Below are 19,686 nucleotides of genomic sequence, written 5' to 3'. Positions count from 1 at the left end.
CCCTGGTTCGTATCACTCGCGCGTTTAACGTTACAAGACTTGTTATTGGCGTTTTAACTTCATACCAAAAGTATATAGCGTAAAGACGATTTGGAAGATGAATATATATACTTATGATTTAAGTTTGATTGATTAATCATACACTCCATTGTTATTCTAATAACTAATGTTACTTTAAGCATCTCTAAGCTCTTTAATTTCCCCAAGAAACACGTGTAAGGTTATAGAGCACAAACAGAAGAGCAATTCCTCTGACGTCAGCGCACAAGATGAATCTGTTCCGACCCAAATCCGTGACCGTGCTTTGGGGTGGATTTTTCTAAATCATTCCCTTGATCCCTTCACCAACCAGCCGTCGGTGTGGTGCTGCTGCTACTAATCAGGACACTAATGCCTTGCCTAGTTCCTTAGTACCACACCCTTACGTTTTGCCCCTCTTGCTCCAATCGCACTTCACTGCAGGACTTATCTTACCAGCAGGATCAGCATTCCAATTTTCTACCCAGAGTTTGCCTCCCAGCCCTTCTCTACCCAAACCCACCCGTCCAATTGTATCTCCTTCCCAGCTCAAACCACTCCACCGCCGACCGGAAGCTGCGGGCACACCAGTTGAACACAAAGACAAACACAAATGCGCGCGCGAGAGCGTACGCTCGCTCGTACTGTTTCAATTTGCTTCTAATTAGTTGTAATTTTAGGATTATTATTTCTTTTCCGATTCCTTCCGGCAGTAGGAGTACTAGCAGCAGCAGTAGCAGCATTGCCACCATCGTTCCGGTCAGCGCTAGTCGTCGGAATGCTTTCGCGCTACACCAACCACCGGTAAAAGCGCTACTGCGCTGGCTACTTTCTCGTTCCTCCTTCCTTCTCGCAAGCCCGCATGTCCTGTTTGTGTGCGTGTGTGTGTGTAATGCTTTGTGGTCCTGAGCCGGAAGCTCGGCACGGGTACACGGTTGGAATATTTCTACTCCTTGCTCCGGCATGTTACGTCTCATTTCCACGGATGAAAGTGGAGCATCGGGAGGGAGTGAATGGGAAGGGTAAAACAAGGCTCAGTGTAGTGCTCATTTATGCTGCTTTCATTTTATTTTCTTCTCCACCCTTCCCTCCCCCCCTTACTGGTTGTGCCTGATGGTGGTGGCGGTTCGGTGGAACTGGCTCGTTGCCGTCAAGGATTCAGACACCAAACAAAAAAAAGCAAAACAAACCCCGGAACAACTTCCAACTATGCGGCAATCTCCACTGCGGGTCCCGCGGCCGTGCCAGAAGAAATGTACTTGCTGCTGCTGCTCAGCATGTACCTTCGTGCAGAGTGGGAGGATGAAGAGATTTCCCACCCACAGGTTTTGCCCCCCTTTTTCCACGGCGAGATCAGTGCCAGTGTCCAACCATACAAACCATGAGAAGAGCCATTCCTGGACATCATGCTCCGGAGCGCTGGACAGGCAGCCTTCTGGTTTCCCTTGCCTTCCTCGGGTGAAAACATTATCTCGATGGAGGAAAAACTTTCCCGCAGCTGCTTTGAATCTCGCCCAATGAAAAGCGGTGGAGCAGGCGGCCCCACACAAACTCACACACACTTTGTTGAAATGTTTGGAAAATGGAGCAAATTCTTGCGCTGGCAGAATTTTACGAAACAATTCCCGCGCCAAAGGGGATGTGAGATGAGCGCAGAGATTGTGCCCAGTAGTAGTAGTAGTAGTAGTAGTAGTAGTAGTAGTAGTAGTAGTAGAAGGGAACAGCGCACAAACTACATCACAGCATTCCAAAACACGATTTAGTGCCCTGAACCATTCGGTAAGTTACTCACCAACTCGTTATGGACTGTTCGATTCTTCCGGCGAGGGTGTTTATTTTGTGCAATTTTGTGCAACATACCCTTCAACAACAGTAACAACAACAAACAAGCGAAACCTCAAAGATCACACCCCCAATGGAATCGATTTTTCGCCACGTTCTTACCAGTGGCAGCACCAGCTGGTCGTAAAAATACACTTTTCCCAAAACCGTGTGCAGGCCGCAAAAGTACCACTCTAATCAACGCAAGGAAGCTGCTCTGCGGCACTGGAAGAAGCTGCGGGGTGAAATAATATAACATCATTTTTTGACACTAATCTGCCCCGACGATGTCTGCTGCAGGACGTTTCGTGTTCCCGTACGCGCGCCACCAGAGCCATCCGCAACCAGCCTCGACATCGACACACCGGTCGGTTGCGCTTCGATACAAGCGACCGTGGCTCACGTCATTCATGTCGCTTTCCGTGGCGTCGCTTCGAACGACAGGTAGGTACTGTCACGTGGAAAAACCCCGGGACAGTGCGGCACCAGATGGCATTTTCTCCCACGACGGCAAGACGCTCACGTTCGCTTCACTGTCAGGAAACGCGCAGCAGCCTCAAGCTCCTTTCGGTGGTTCCGTCCGGACTTCGTCTTATCAGGATAACACACATACACATACACACACGCTTTAAGGTACCAAAGTGAACGATTTCCGGTGTCTTTCACAACGCTACTTGCCATCAGGGTGTGTATGGGTAGCAAGCAAAGTCGCACCTAAAACTTTCGGTGAGTAAGAAACGGTCTTATGTAACGCCACACGGGTGACTTTGGGCGACCGGAACACCGTCACGTGGGGAGAAAAACGGTGGGGATGTGGAGTGGAGGAAAATATATAAATATAAATTCTGTTATACTTTGTCCCGCAAACCCTTCTCGGTGGGCTTGGCCAGGAGCGTCACAGGGAAGTCTTTAAGAACAGGTAAAAACACACACACAGACACACATCTCCCAGAAGTAGTAAAGTCCAGCCTCACAAGAAATACATCCTCTGGTTCGCGCGTTCGTACTTGCACCATTGGAGTGGAAACGAGTCCCCCACACCAAACCCTCACCATCCGTGAAAGCCCTGGGAGCTCTCCAACGAAAAAGCTTTCCCCTTAAAACTTATGCTTTTCGCAACGGTGTCAAACCAACCACCATTCGAGGATGAACTTCCCACATGTCACCCCTCCGGCCACATGGGGAGCCCACAAAAAGCCGGGCAAAAATATAGATGGAATAACTTTTTAGCAGATTATGGTGCTTAAAGTATTCCCGCCGGACCGGCCTGAGCACTCGAAAAGGTTCTCTGGGTGCTTTCGGGCTGCTCACTTCCCATCTGCTGCTTGATGACATCTCACTCTGCTGCCGGGGGGTAACAATGTTGGTGATGGTGATAAGAAAAAGTTGCTGCAAGTTGTTGTAAAAGCAGTGAGAGAGATCGCCCAATAAGCGTTATCGGATGGCTAAAATGGTACTAAAAACTTTGCTCCCTGTACAGAGCTTAACCGTGTTTGATCGATTAAAATGTCACCTCTCGAATGATCAATCGACAGGCAGGTACTCCCCAAGCGTGATATGTTTTGTGTCAATACAATTGTAGGCGTTGCTACAGAACGCATAATCCTTTTTTTTCCCCTTAAGCACACCCTAGAGCTAGACAAAGAGAGAGAGAGAGAGATAGAGAGAGAGAGAGAGAGAGAGAGAGAGAGAGAGAGAGAGAGAGAGGGAGAGAGAGAGAGAGAGAGAGAGAGAGGGATCTCACATTACCAATCAGCTGTCAAATGAAAGGTGACAGCAGCATTTGCTGTCGAAAGGGTTAATGCGCATCGCCAACGGGCGCTGATGGTGGCGCTACCTTCACACGGAGCGGGCGGGAGAATTAGCAGACCCGCGAGACTTTGCCACTCTGTGGAGCATTGCCACTCGCAACGCTGTTCGACGACATGCTGACGAGGGGGGGGGGAGGGGTTTGGGAGCTCCAAATGGAGAGGACAGGGAGGGTGGCTAACCAATTATTTCATTCACGGGAAGAAATCAATTGCATCGCGCCCCAGGAGGGAACAACCCAAACACCATTCCGGTCGATTAATCCACCGGGAGAGTCGGTGGCACACAACACACACACCGACACACGATTTGATTCGGCACCAGCACTTCCGAGCCGAGTTGGCACGCCCGACCACGGTTGGAGCAAAGAGCATGAAATCGGTTTTCCTGTCTCGATAAATCATGCAACCCTGGTGTGGAGTGCCGCTGTGTGATCACGAGCTTACCCCGTTCGCTTTGTGGGGTGAGAGGTTAGTTTGGAAAAGAAAATAAAAACACTAGCTATAACCTGCGAGAGAGAGAGAGAGAGAGAGCGATACAGAGCCGTGCACTTGGGTTGGAAATTACACATTAATCTAGTGTACTCTAGTACTGCGCTGCCATCGATTGGATTGGTAAAGGCAAATTTTCCAACTCCCCGGACGGAAATGAACAGTCGGGCGGTGCTCGGCTGGTGGGGCGCAAGATTTATTTTTCCAAGCGCAACCCATCGCTTGCCCATGCAGACAGCCAACAGAAATAAACTTCAATTTTCCATGCAGACACATACACGCGTTGAGTGGATTAGCTTTGCACTCTAAAGTACCTACAACGATCTACAAACACAGACTTCAGTGTCCCGGTAATGGGAGGAAATTGGAACATAATTAATTCACTCTCGTTTTTTCCCCGTACAGCCCCCTTCTTGGCTGTGTTTGTTTGGCTATCTTGTAATGTAACCTCCGCTTGTGTTTTCGTTTGCTCAAGGGAAGACACACAGACACACACAAAAAAACTATCACTTTAAATTAATCGTCCAGCAGTCAAACGAGACAGTTAATTAATTGATTGGTTTACGCGGTGGAGGTTGTTCATGCGATGAAACTTTCTTCAAGAACTTCTCGAGGAAACCACAAGATTAGAACATCTTGCATCGTTTTCGTAAGAGCTAGTATAACCACAGCACAAGGAAAGAAAAAAAAGACACATTCAAGATAATGGGACGTGAAATGGGCGTACTTGTTGTTTACTTTTCTTTCTCTCTCTGCATATGATTAATCATGTTCCTGAGCTGCTGCTCCTTCTACTGATGAAGAAGGACGCTGCCCTGCCCTTCGTCGATACGATAACAAATTGTGTGAAATTAATGAACAAAAACTCGATCAACTCGATGGTCAGGCCCTAAGTTCGTCCTCTGTTTCTGCAGGAAGCTAACCCGGACTAAGGGATTTCGGTAGGTGATCATCAATTTTCTGGCCCGGAATTGAATCCGCCCCACGTCCAAGACGTCTCAGCGCTTCTGGTACGGACTTGGGTCCTCCCCCACCGTGGTAGGCTCGTTAGGAAGGGATTAATTTACGATTGCCACCAGTGCAAGATTGCGAAAATCCTCCCAGTACGCTGGGGATAGCTACGCGTTAATGGTTTGAGCTAAGCACCGGGCTAAGCTCACCCGGGAGTGCTCAAGAGCTTGGGCACAACTTCGTCTTCGACCCGAGCGAAGAAGACGCTTGCCTACGGAGAGCAGATGTCATTTTTTATACCACACAGAGAGTGCCACCATCTGTTGATGCTGGTGGATGCTGGAGACAACATTTCAACGCAAAAGTCATTCATCACGGCAAGATTGTCGTACAAGGGAGAATGGGAATGGGAACGGGACTCGTCTGGGCAAGTTTGTTTAGCTCGGTTCACGCTCGATAAGGATTTATGCTCTTTGACCGATGATGTACTACTGTGGGCAACAGTTTGAGAAATTGTGTGGTAATTGGTAATTTTAACCCGCTTCTTAACGATAGTGTACTCCAGACGGCTTACAAGTTGATGTTGGTGTCAAATGCTGAAAAGTCTGATAAGACACAGTAAATTTCGTGCTCCTGTCCAAGCAGAATGTCAACTCCACGAGCAAGTAATTCTACCATGCATGGAAGAAGTAAACCATCGCTGAAACCCCATTGCAACCCATTCGAATTGCAATGATTCATAGCGAACACACTCAAAAAGTGCAACAGAACGTGTCGCAAAGAATAAAAGTCATTATTTATAACCGTCATATTTTGTCCCCTTGCTGGGCGCTCTCTCGCACCACAACCAGAGCTCACTATGTCCATGCCACACACACACGTACGGCGTTTCGGGATGCATCCATCGTGCCCCGTGCGGCTGCATTACTTTCAATTCATCGAAACAGTTCTGTCAAATCCATAAAAATGAACAATAAATTCTCTCCCTCCACGTTTTTTCGTAAGATCTTGAACGAGAGGAAGTAGCTGGTGACGTTGAGCGCAACATTCTCCTTGAAGGTTTTGGTTCGTTATGTTGCTGCTGCTGCTGCTGCTGCTGCTGCACGTTGAAATCCAACTCCTTTTGCGCGGTCAGTATGTCTCGTGAGCGCAGCGTGTGGTCCTACGAAGTTGGCTTATATTTTGCCCCAACTTATCGCTTGCCACAGATCGCAGCTTTAGTGCGGCCGTGTGCATAACTAACCCCGAATGGGTGACCCGAACCACTGGCAAGAAGTTGGCGGGAGATGGGGAGATGACTCCATTCAAGGGATTTATTTCGTTGCTGCCCCTTGCTTGGGTAAGATTTGATTGGGTCACCTTTCCAGCCAGCATAACACTTATATCAATCGATGTCACACAGGATCGGGAATGAATCGCCACCGGTTGCGGTTGAAAGGTAGCGGAGACTGATGACACACCTTCTTTTGCTGATCCTAATCGAGACCGGTCACAGACAAGGCCGGTGCGCGTTTCGCTTTTCAATTTCATCTCGTTTATATCTTGGATTGCAGGCCTTCCGTTGGACCTTTCTGAGTATATTTCACAATTAATGTTCTTCTGTTGGATATTACAACGATCTCTATCTCGACTTCTTACTGTCTCCCTCGGTTTTATTCTTCTCTCAATGTCCTTCCAACAAAATCCACGCATGCTCATCGCACGAGCCAATGCGATGATCACGAGCGATTCGGATTTATTGCTGGTGACGGTTATCTTAATTCGATTGACACATGTCCTCGCGGCGACCAAAATCACGAGCAAACGTCGAGCAATCGCAGGAACAATGGTGCCGCCTCGCCTGAGCCGCCCAAAGCTCAAACTCCCACGCGCGTGACACCGAGATGGGGACACACACCTCCTTCTAGTTTCCCTCTAACGCACCAGTGCCACCCAGATTCCGAGATAAGCACACACGCACACTCAGATTTGAATGCTCATCAAGATTGATGGTGTGAAACTGAAACTTTGCCGACTACCGTGTGGGCAGGAGCTTTTTCCCGTTTTCCCGTGGCGACATGCGACGTGCCGAGCAGGAAAGAAGCCAGTGACAGCTCAACATACGTAATGCGAACTCCCTCGGGGATTCATCGCGAGCTCCCCCATTCCCCGCTCAGCACCAGTGTGGAGCGAAGGTTCAAAACCATCTGCTACAACTCCCAGCCCGTGCTCCGCAAACCTTGCTCTCTGAAGTGCGCGACACACGGCGTCAAATGCGCCGTGTGACTCCCCCTAATTGGAAACATGACTACGATTTTGCACACCAACAACAAGAAGAGTGAAGTAACACCAAGCTGGTAGAAGAAGAAAAAAAAATATGTATCCCCCATTTGCCACACGGCGGGACGGGGTTTTTGTGTCGAGCGCGCAACTTGAAGCAGCGCGAAGGAACCGGAAACGGTCGCGTCACGATCCCTTTTTCACGCAAAGGTTGGCGGGAGAGAAGAGCGTGACGGCGAATGTGTGTGTGTCGTTGTTTTCCTTCCTTCCGTATTTTTTGCTGTCGTTGTTGCTCGACCCCGCACACTCCAAACGACTTGTTTCTTTTACATATTTTCTTTTCATGTTTTATTCCATTTGTTCAATGTGCGCACTTTATCGGAAAATCGATCAAACTTCTGTACTTGAACGCTTTTGGCGCTCGCCCGCCCGCCCGTTACAGCGACACAGTTGTCTGTCCCAGCACCAAAGGGAAGGAAGAAAAAGGAAAAAAGCCAATCCCAAGCACGCTGCGCCATGCTACAATTTCATGCCTTTTTCCACCGAAAAAGGCCAGCCAAGCAGCGTTGGGGCTGGCTGCGTTTGTCGAGCGGGGACCGCCAAGTGACAAAATTCCCATCACGAGCGAGCGCGCGGGGCGTAAGCGTCGGAGTTTTCCAGCGTGCAACTGTTTTGTTGGAGGGGAGGGGGGAGGAAGTGGAAGGAAGGCAAAGCCTTGTCTTCAGTTCGCCTTTGTTGCCCGCAGTTGCTTCGTTCGCACCGTGTGTAACATAAAACTCCAACTCAGAAAACCCATTGGCGAAGAGTCCATTAATATTTCGTTTAGATAAACGATATTTATAATCTGCTTTACTGTCCCTTCGGTTTCCGCTGCTACTCGGCAGTGGCAGTATGTATCTGTGTGTCTGTGTGCAAGGGCGAGTAAGTGAGAAACTGTTTCCACGCCAGGAGTTCCATTGTCCAGAAGCGGTGGAGAGGCTCTCTATTTCATCTTTTTGCGAAAACCGTGCAGTCCTTAATTCTTGCCGCTCGCTCCCTGCTATCGCTTGCTTGCGGAAGGAAGGAAGCGGAAGTAGTAGTAGCAGCAGAAGCGCACCGGTGAAATCTATATTTATGAAGGTATAGCCCAACGCACCCAACTTCCCTCCTTCTTCTTTGATGTGTGTGTTTCTGTTCCCGCGGCAGGAGCAACAAAACAAAGCAATGAAATCGTAAGCCGACAGCGGCTGCAACGATCGGAACGGTCAGATAGTCGCGGGTGGAACAGTCCGGCCGGCTGGAAAGTGGAGCAGCGCCGGCGTAGGTCCAATCGTACGCGGACAATGGATTAATCTCCGGTGCTTGCAATAAGGAGTGAGTGGAAGCATCGGTGGACGAGCAGCCACAACGCTTCCCCTTTATCATGTGGTCTTGGAGATTTTTTTACCACTCTCTTTACACCGCCCGCAAATGGATTATTTTAGCAGGGGGAGATTGAAGAAATTTAAAACAATTTGTAACAATTCCAAAACAGGGAGAGCGTCCAAAATAATCGCATTTTTTTCAGACTCAGCGTCAAACAAATTGTTTATTTTTTTTGTGTTTTTTCAATGAATTACAGCGTAAATTAATCATTAGTTTATTAATTGCTCTAGCTCATATTTACCGTCTTTAAATGCAATGTATTTCACTCAAATAATTGTCCAAAATATGAAGGCGAAAAGACGTCCGTAAAGGTGTGGTTTAGCATCGATACATACCTGAAACAGAAGTAAAAAAGGATGGTTATGAGTAAACTGGAAACAAAGGATTATTAAAAACTTTAAATTAACATTATAAAAATTGAATTAAATGAACAAAAAAAAGGTAAATATTTTGCATAACTTGCTATCCTTTTGTTACATATAATTCATTCAATTGAATAATAAATTTAAAGTATTATATGCTGGAATTTTCCAGGCAAACAAAAAGTTTTATAAATGTTCATAACACTTTCAAAAAAAGGCCAAAAGCTTAGTTTGCTGCTTAATTCTCAAAAATATTAACCTTTGTTATGTTTTTAACTTTATTCCATTTATTCTTACACGAAAGTGGCGACAAATTAACGGTATTAAAAACAAAAAAAAAACATTGTTGGTAACTGATAGCATTGTAAGCAAAGCTGTCATTAAAACTCTGATGATTAATTAAACTAACCATTTTTTTGTTTTTTTCCTTAATTGTGTTATTGGCATTTAGTGCAACGACCTACACGGTCGTATAGACATTCAATTCGGTTTAGAAAGAGTAGAACATCCAGCATAGGATGTTTTATTTATCTTTTTGATGCTATATTAACTGATTCATTTAGTTATGTATATGCTATACATTTTAAATTACGGATGCTTTCTGCATGTCGTTTGATTTTCTACTTAATTTAATTGTGTTCTATTCCTTTATTCTAATGAAGGATATGTTGACAATATATATGAAATCTTTGCTGGTGTTGATTGGTCTGGTTTTATTGAACTTTATTTATTTTATTTCCTAGTACTCCTCTCATATTCTTTATCCCATTTATCCTATCATTACTACTAACACATCTCTGCAAGAACTTTGATTTATATTGAGGTTGGAATCAAAAATTAATTTACAATATTTGTATTTAATGCTCATCTTTGTTAAAATTTTAAACATAACAATTAATTTCGTTTTTATTGACATTGAAGCTTTTTTTACACTACATTAAACACCGTGTTTCATTGTACCCTATCGCATTACGCCGAACCAAAACAATTTGCTCTCCGCAGCACGTTACATCATAAATTATGCACGCCCGTTATCTCGTGCAGATAGTTTTCTGTCACCCGTTTTTACTGAGGAATAAAAAACAGCAAAAAAAAGCCCCATCTACCTTGCGCGCGTCAAAAATTCCAATCAATTTTTGGCGCAAAGTCGTTTAGTTTTCCCGCATCATTCGGCACCAGCACGGCACCAGCACGGCATGCACACACTCAACCACGGCGATATGACACGTTTTCCTGGGCACGAATTATGGGCGCCATAAGCGAAAAGTACCACCACTGTGTGTGTTGGGGACGCTTTAACCGGGCAAAGAGCCGGTCGGATTTAATGGGGTGCTTCTGAAAATTAAATTACAGCCCAAAGAAAACACTTCGACGGCACGAGAGCGTACCACGGGCCCATCCGGGCTGCTCTCCCCGTAATGAGTACGGTGTAGTGGGTGCCAACCAAGCAAGGTGTGTTTTTGTGACGCTTGCACAAGTGATTAAAAAGTTGCTCGCCACGTCTCTGTTGCCCACTCGAGGACGATCCCCCCCACAGCAGGTTCGAGTTTTAATGGACCGTGGGTGCCTTGAAGACTTGTGCTTTGCTTTGGCATTGACGTGTCTTATCACCTTCCAGTAAGAACCATACACCAGTTCATCGACACTCCGGCATAGGCGGCAGGTTATGGGTATGGGAGAGAAAACTTTTAATCTCCAGTTCAGTTCGTTCCTTGTTCCACCCCTCCATCGTACGAACTCGGCACTGTCCAGCCAGGGGAGAAGGTTCAATGGACACTGGCAAGGTGTCGAAAGATGGACAACTTTTCGCCCGGTGCTCCCCGGATTGGGTAAACAGCACGTGAAGTTACTCCAGCGTGATAAGACAGGCCGTGGATGAGTTTTCCCCATATGCAAACAGGTACAAGGTACAGAAGGATACGATGAGAACCGTTGGGGAGAAATTGTTACGTCAAACAACGTCGACAGCGACATCGTTGCCAACCGAACCAGGCGCGCTAAATTGCCCCGAATAATATGCTCAGCGTGTACGGCCGGAGATTGACTTAGCTGTCGCTTCAGCCTTCATTCCCTAAGCCTTTACATCCAAACGCTCACTCACACAGGCATTCATTAACTTAACACACCGAAGCAAAGCACCAACAAAACCTTGCCCAAAATTCTAGTCCACACACGCTGGAAGAAATTTAAATTAGAGAACAAACTACTTAATTGCCGCCGGTTATTTCTTTGGTAAGCTTTTGGCCGTGCACCAGCGCGTACGAGCATCAGTGTGCCGGTAAGTTGACACACAAGAGAAGAGTGAACTTCACCCCAAAAACCCATCCTGAACGGGCGATAGTTCGCGCGCTGTGTATCACGCGAGCGCACGAGCGCAAAAAGGGAAGAAGTTATGCATTCTTACCCGAAAACGTTCGTTTCTGAGAGGTGCGTGTGTGTGTTCTGTGCACGTAGTTGGAACAAATTCTTTTGGGATTTACATAACACAATTATAAAACGGTAAGAGACACAACGGAAGAGCTCTACAGACTGATGCCTGCGATACACAAAGAGCGAAGAGTTACATCCAACATACTGTCAATGCTCTTAATTGGGATTACGCAAACAGAGATTCGTCAAAAACTACCGTCTCTTGATTCCAGTGTAGGATTTTCAGGACATTTTGCATACACCATTACTTAACCTTACATTACAACCGAACCTCCGGGCCAGGGAAGGGAGTGAGCTAATGGAATAGTGTTGAAATATGGAACGAATAAAGTTGCCCATTAGGCAGCAACGCAGGTCCCGATCGTAATGAAATGTTCTTCATTCTTACGCACCTCCGGAGCATATCCCAATGGTCCCATTATTCCTTCAGCACACCACAACACCATCACCTCACCCCTCTGAAGGGTATTATGTCACCCATTAGGGCGTCTCAAAATACGCAACAATACGAGCGATAGGCGCAACGGCATTAATACGCCTTCGTGCAATTCCTGCCCGTCGTTAACAGGCGGGTCCTGAGAATCCTTTGCCTTTGAGGTTCGAGCTGTGCCAATAAAATTGTACACTCAAGCACACACACACACGCACATATTTTAAAAATCATCTTCCCTTTTGGGGAATCAAAACGGGCAACCCGCAGCACGACATTAAAGTCACATCAAGGAACCGGTGCAGGAAGAACACTCGATCGTCGACAACTCCGACGACAACATCAAAAAAAAATTTACTTTGCCATGCTGCTGCCGTGCGTGTGTGTGGTTTTTCATTTTTGGTTGGGAGAAAATTCTTGAGAGCGAAAATCTTTACCACTCCCACCGGACGGAACATGTGCGCGCAAGGGAGAGGGGGAGAACAGTACTCACCCGCCTACTTCCCGCCCGCTGGTTCTGGTCAGGCGCTAATGGAAAAGTCACGTCATCCCTGTACGCACTTTCGGTTGCGGTTATATCTGACAATCTTTCCTCTTGTGCCCGTAGGAGCCCCGGAGAAGTTTCCACTCTAAAGGCCCGAAATATGTCCCTTTATATGCGCAAGGACAGGAGGAATAGCATTATAAGGACGTGTGGAGAGAGGATTGTAGGCCGTTTTCTTCCGGCTCAAGGTTATCGAGCCCCTGAGAGGCGGAATGGGTGTTGGGGAAGGTGATGCTTGGAGTTGTAAAATTTACATGCCCATTTCCAACCAAAGCACTGTAAAGCTCGCACACAGTGTTCGAGAGGATTACGGCGGGGATTTGGAGGATTTCCAAACAGCACACCACCGGAGCGGGGTGTGGTCCAATGGACACAAAAAGATGAAGGATTACCAGAAAAGCATGTTTTACCGTGTACGGAAAGAAGAACCTAGATGTCCATAAAAAACGGAAATAAAGCCATATTATGCAAAGGACACAGTGTTGTTTATGTCTTGTTTTTATAGCAACAACCAAAAAAACACGTTTGTTTGACCAGAAAAAAAGAGGACGCAATTGCCTTAAGGTGCCAATAATAAGAAAAAAGGTCCGCCAAACTACGCAAACGACAGTTCAGCTTCAAGCAAGCGGAACTGTTTGCGCTGTAACTTCGTCGATAAATACGCTGTCCTTTAATGTAGACGTCAAAAGACGCAAACTGTCGGTTAGATTAAATTCACAGTCGGTGACGTCGTTGCTCTTCCGAGGAGCAAGAGACCACAGACGCGCCCCGAGGCTTCAATTACGCCCGTCAAGGACGATATTTGCGTAACCAGGGCAACAGCAGCACCAGCAGCAAGCAGTAGCATTATTTCATTGAAACTGCTTTAAAACGTAATTATAATCCAAAACAAATTACTGTCATTGAATGCTAATATATATGTTTACTTCCCAAACCATCCCCTCCCTGACTGTAGGCCATTTACACGCGGCGCGAGTAGCGCCACACCGCGGAGGGACGAAAAAGCAATCAGAACTTTTTCTCCCATTCAACAACCCCCTGGTAGAGTTCCCATGGTTACGCTCGAGCGGCACCCGAACCCTGGGGTAGGGCAGGGGCTGATGGTTAAAGAGTGTGTTTATCAGGGAAGTTGCTCGAAGCGGGCGAGTAGAGATTTGCACGCGCCCAACAATCCCGAGGCCCCGGCCCGCTGCTGCTGATGCAGATTTAATTTTATTCCGCCCCCTTCAAAAATCACTGGTGCCTGACGCGGGGTAGTGTCCTGGTGCTGCCGCTACTGAACAAACGACAGGCGGGGCCAGCTTTTTTGTGGAGAGGAGTTTGGAAAAATTGCTGGGGTCGTGTCGAGAGGGTTTTTTGGGATTTCTTATTTTCCGAAAAAAAAGTCTCGCACACTCCTCTCTCTTTTGAAAGTGAAAGTTATCAAATGGGGGTGTGTGTATGAGAGTTTATGGTGGTAATGGGGGCAAAGAAGCACCCAGAAGAGTGTCTTGTGCGTTTTTTTTGGAAGGAGATGGAGGAGGATAAAAATCAACCACTTTGCCTCGCACCAGAGGGAATTTGAGTATATTTATTCTTTTTCTCTTCCTTTTTCCAGTTTCTGGTCCAGAATACCCCAAACCAGAAAAACGGAAGAAAGTTTCCACTTTCCGGCCCAACCAGATTTGCCCCTGAGGGTGGTAGATGCTTGTGAGCAACAGGCCCGTAAAAAGTAATATACCGATGACAATTGAATTCTTCTCGTGCTTTGCGTTGGTGGTGGTAAAGTACACATCCCGCTATAAAATGTGCCGTACTGTGGCCGAGTGCGTGAGAACCGTTGCAACGAGGATGGTAACGTGTCGCTGTGGGCGGGAAAACACAGCCCGACACGCGTTGGCCGACGGTTGGGTAAGCAAAGGGCTTGGCAGAATTGTTGCTACTACTAGGCTACAATTATTAAGTCATCGTCAGGAACTGATTTGATTCGAATGGAATAGTGAATGTGAAGGTTCTTCTTTTGTGGCAGGGTAATTGATGATGTTAGGAATGTGAAAGTTGCACTTTCACACAGGGAAAACCTCTGTTTGGGAGAATATTTAAAATTAAATCAAATGATCTGCATTTAAATGCATGTGAAAATAGATTGTAAATTTCGTTATGTGATGATGAATGGACGTGGAAAGTGTGGGAAAAATTCAAAATCATAAATTGAGGCATTCAGTAATACAATAAATTTTACAGTTTAGTAATAATTTTGGTAATACAGGGTTTTCCAGCATTTATTGGTCAGTTCCCACGATTTTTTGATCGTATTCCGTAGATTGTTGGTTCATTCCCATAATTTATTGGTATTTTCCAAATGGATATCAATACAATTGGACCGAAAAATTCCGGGAAAAGGTTATCAAATCGTGGGAACGCACCAAAAATATATGGGAACCCACCAAAAATTGATGGGAATCAACCAATAAATCGAAACCCTGTAAACTACAACATGTTTTGAGGTGTTTATCGCAACATATTCAGTTCCAGCGTTGTTTAAATTCTTTTGGGGAACATGATGTTATTTGTTATTTTAGTTCCCATAAGTTATTGGTATTTTCCGATTAGATATCAACACAATTGGACCAAAAAATTCTGAGAAACGGCCAAAAAATCGTGGAAAAGCACCAAAAAAAAATATGGGAATTCACCAAAAATTGATGGGAAGCAACCAATAAATAGTGGGAAACCCTGTATCACTGTGAAACTCTGAATCACTTTGGAAGTTATTAATTTTCATTAAAAAAAAACAACATAAATAATGGAATTAGACAAACATTGTTTAAAATATTAACAAAAAATGCAATATAAATTTCTATACATGAATATCTAACTAAATTATGGTTCAAACCCATTTTCCCATTTTCCCATTTTCCTTATTTGAACCTCTCCACTGCTTAAAAGCAAAAGTTAATGCCGCATATCCCTTTTTCGGTAACCTATCGCTATCATTTATAGGCATCTAAAACAACACTTTTATAATTACATCCAACACGAGAGCCCGAACGCTTTGTACATCTATCTATCCCTCACACATCGTTATCGACGCGGCAGCATCTAAGCGACCAGCGATACAGCTACCCACATTAGCCTTATCGGGTGAAGCAGGACTTCCGATAAATGAGCGTAATTTCATTACATCTCCAACACCCGGGCCAGGGCTAATGATTGGAATAATGCCATCTGGCTGTCATAACAGCAACACCGTACCCCATGTAGGGCGTTGCTTACCCAAAACAATGAAAGAAAAATTTTGCAGCATCCACCCACCACCACCACCACCACCACCAATAGCGTCCTGAACTCTTCCCTGCTTGGGGTATCATCACAAAGCACCAAGCCTCCGGAAAATTCTGTGACCAGCGTTACCACTACCCGAGCCCAAAATGCTAACTTTTGCTCGCTTTGTTTACCAAGCTGCCGATGTTCGGGAAATTCTTTTCCCCCGGTCCGCGTCCACGCCCCTCCAGGCAGTTGGCTATTTGGAGTCTAGCTCCTCTCGATGCCCAATCTAGTTAGGATGCAGCATAAAAGCGTTTGTGGTGCAGAGTGTTCGGATTTTAATTAAGTCAGTCACATTGAGGGTGAGTCGAACACATATTTATTCAATGATCTCGCCCTCCTCTAGCCCCTACTCCATCCATATATCGATCCCACAGCCCCCCTGGGGGGGAAAGTGGGTCCAATCGGACCTTTGGACCATCCTCCCGTTCATCGAGATGTTTGAAAAACTTGAACCCGTTTTGTGAACATCGAACTGAGGTTTTGGAACATTCCTGGTGGTTGTTTGGAGCGCATAGTTTCTCCAATTGAGGTTTTGAAATCTGGCAACGCTCAATTTAAAACTCTTCGAATCGATACCCACAACTGAATGGAGAGTTTAGTGACTCACTTTGCAGTAAGAATTAAAATGTTTATGGTTAATGGGTACGGATTGTACTAGAAATGTTGTTCATCAAACATATCGGGCTAATTCATCAGAATCATGTGCACCGAAATCTCCCCAATATTATGAACTCAATGAGACAGCAGAAAAAACGTGTGACATGAAGTCAATTTGAATCAATTCCACTTGAGTGCAATTCTAAGAAAGCAAATCGTCTGGAAGAGCGATTAAATGTTGATTAAGGAAACGATTTGTCAATCTCGATTAGGATTTGGTGTGCAAAGCCGAGAAACTATTGCTGGAGAACTCATCCATGTATTATTGAATTTACGAGATTGTTTCACTGACTATCATTATTTTATAAAAGCTTTTGATTAAAAAGGAAAATCACAAAATTCACACAATAACAAAAACTTATGTTGCTACAGTACACAAAAACACCATGAAAATGGAAGGTGAACGAACCCATGCATCGGTTAATTTAATTACAATCAAGCATCTCCATTGCCGATTAACATTCAACTACACTCTCTTATCCATCCTGTCAGTTGCAACCCATCCCTTTTCACTGTTACAGGTCGTTTGCTCTTCACCTTCCTTTGCAGACCAGCCACACACACACAGATGCGATGTGCCAAAAACACCGAAACTTTGTCCTGTGACCTCATTCATTCATCATTACGATAAGGATCGGTCGTTTCGCCATCCGCCACAGCTGAACAAAACGGATAAAACCGGATAGCAGGGAAGGAACAGAAAAAAAAACACACACACACACAAACAAACTCACCATTTGTAGGGTCATAAATCCCGGGGTTAATAAATTTCCAACCCTCCACCCCTCGCGGCTTGTGCGGATAGATAGGAGCTGATGAAATATACAGCCAAACACACGCGCGTTCGTACAGTTCGCAAAAGCGTGGAAAACGGAAAATCATCATCCATCTGCTTATCTGCAAAAAAGGATCAGTAATCAAGCCGCACAGGGGTTAAACCCTCTGTGTCTCGCTTTTTGCGCCTCCTGGGTTTCCTTCCGTCCTCCCATTCGACACGATTGATATCGACACGTACCCACCGACACAAACTCGTATGTGAGTATGTGAGAAAAAGGGCAGCCCAAACCTCTTCTCCGACACTGGGGATGGGTTTTATGTCGCTTGTTGCTTGTTGCTACCGCTCATCATCATCAGCATCATCATCATCAAGCTAAAAACAAAACCGAACCACTGAACGTCCTCTTAACCTTTTTATTTGTATGTGCGCTTTGGTTCGCGTGATCCCCTCCGGTCGCGCTAACCGTCACAATCAGTGACCGTATAATGCTGATCCCACCAATCAAACCACCAAACCGTCGCGTCCTCCTGCTACTGGGATGGAATTAATATTGGAGTCTACGCTACTGGATAACCTTCCTTTCTATCCTTCGTGCAGTCTGCTTTTTCTTGCCATCATCAAAGGACAACGCACCGTACTCTGAAGCTCACGTACAGGGTTTCCTTTTTGCTCCGCATTTACCCATTTCTTCATTACACATCACTTACAGAACCGATTCTTCGCTTTTCGTCCGCGCTTGGGAGTTTTCCAGTTTCATAACATTGAGCCAACAGAACATACACACACATACACAGACGCTCTGTTTTCGGTAGCATTTCAAGCGAAGCATGGTGAAGATGCTGAACGTGGCTCGCTTATCGGAACCCACGAAACCCTCGCCTGCTGAAGACGCCCTCTGCATCGTTCTCTGCTTGCGCACGGACGAAGAAGTGTATTATCTTCATCTCATACATGTGACAAGTGAAAGTAAAGCTAATTAAATTAACATGTCTGTCATGGCGAGCGGATGCGACGTGCGGATAATTCCATTTCTCTCCCCGCCCTTTGCAATCCTGGGTTGTTATTGTCACCCGTGTTTTATTAAGCCTGCATAGCCCTCTTCTTCGCCCATGCCTCAGTGCCCTCTGTGCGCTCAATGCGGCAACGGTTGACAATACTTGGGAAGGAGATTCTTTGCGGCACATTCGATACGTCAGGAAATCGACCTCAAAATTGCCCACCCAAACAGGTGGGGAGGGCAGGATGCTGCCAGGACGAGTGCGTTGGAGACAAGATGTTGATGATTTTCGATTCCCCTTCGGCAACGGCAGTAACAACGCAACGAGCCAGAACATGAATGCGAGACGGGGTCGTGTGCTTGCGTGCTGTCATTGCTTTGTCTTGGAGATTGTTGCGTTCCACGTGTGTGTGTTGTGTCATATAAGGGAGCCATCTTCCTTTTTTTGGGGGGGCATCCTGGGTTTGCACATACAATGAGTCTAATGGAACACATACATACACATTGTGTGGAAAGGTGTTCTACCGAAAGCGAAGACTCGTGGCGAAGACTCTACCGGGACAGGTTAGATCTCCATGAAACAATGGAATTATCCTGTCATGCAGGACTTTGCTTGCTTGGACTGTGCGTCGATCCTGGGCGACGGATAAAACCGACTCCCTCCCAGTATTTAGGCTCCAACCATTCCCTGTTTTGTAAGCTCTCCCACACCTGTAAGGATTAGAGCCTGTTCCGCTCGTTACAACGACTTTTGAAGCGGCACCGTAAGGAAGTGCTGCAGTTATCCCGTGGAGCCCGTGAGCCGTGAGCGCGTGATTAAGGATGTCAATCATTCTGACGGCGGTTTAATGAGGTTTGTGGGTGGGTTTGGTACGGGCAACCAAACCAAAGAAGCTTCCTTACTGGCATCAAAATATTCTACTGCAGGCTAGTTCATAAAACGGTTCCTCAATCCACACAACGCATTGCAAGCGGAAGCGGCTTCGTTCAAACAAAGGCACTCGAAGGCGCAAATTCGATCATCGCCAGAGACATACAGCCGGCCCGGCTCAATCATGGAGCTTCGTGGATTTTACTCGCAAGTCTAATACACCTTTCCCGCACGAACAGAGTGCAATCAGCGGGAGTTCCCTCTTTAACCACACACGGACACACACACCTGCGAGTAGTGCTCCTTCACGTTGCGCTGAATGGTCGCCACATTCCAATATTCCAAAATTGCAATTCCCTAAGCCTCTCACCCGGCTGAAACACGCTCTGCACTGGGTGAAGGAAATTGCATCGCATCGACTTCAAAGTGAATCGCCACTTCAGGGCTAACCGACGGACCCGCCACCGCCAGCGGAGGACGCACTCTACCGAACGGCTAACAACCTCACGGCCCACTTCTATCTAGCCTTTGAACGGTGACAGAGTAGGAGGAAAA

At 46.1% G+C, this 19,686-nt stretch overlaps 1 protein-coding gene across 7 annotated transcripts in view; it reads right to left on the bottom strand.

Moving 5' to 3' along the window:
- The window catches only part of LOC4578049 (discoidin domain-containing receptor tyrosine kinase B), a 253,601-nt gene that overhangs the window by 164,446 nt on the left and 69,469 nt on the right, over positions 1–19,686 (bottom strand). Inside the window, exon 1 of one of the 7 annotated variants that reach the window (XM_061655107.1) lies at positions 8,995–9,101. The exons of the other annotated variants lie outside the window; for them this stretch is intronic. The gene's annotated coding sequence lies outside the window, so the exon portion shown is untranslated. Of the gene's footprint in view, positions 1–8,994; positions 9,102–19,686 lie in introns of those variants that run through there. 7 annotated transcript variants of the gene reach the window in all.

Source organism: Anopheles gambiae, chromosome 3 (genome assembly GCF_943734735.2).
Source record: "Anopheles gambiae chromosome 3, idAnoGambNW_F1_1, whole genome shotgun sequence".
NCBI lineage: Eukaryota > Metazoa > Arthropoda > Insecta > Diptera > Culicidae > Anopheles > Anopheles gambiae.
This window is presented reverse-complemented; position numbering and strand designations above follow the sequence as displayed.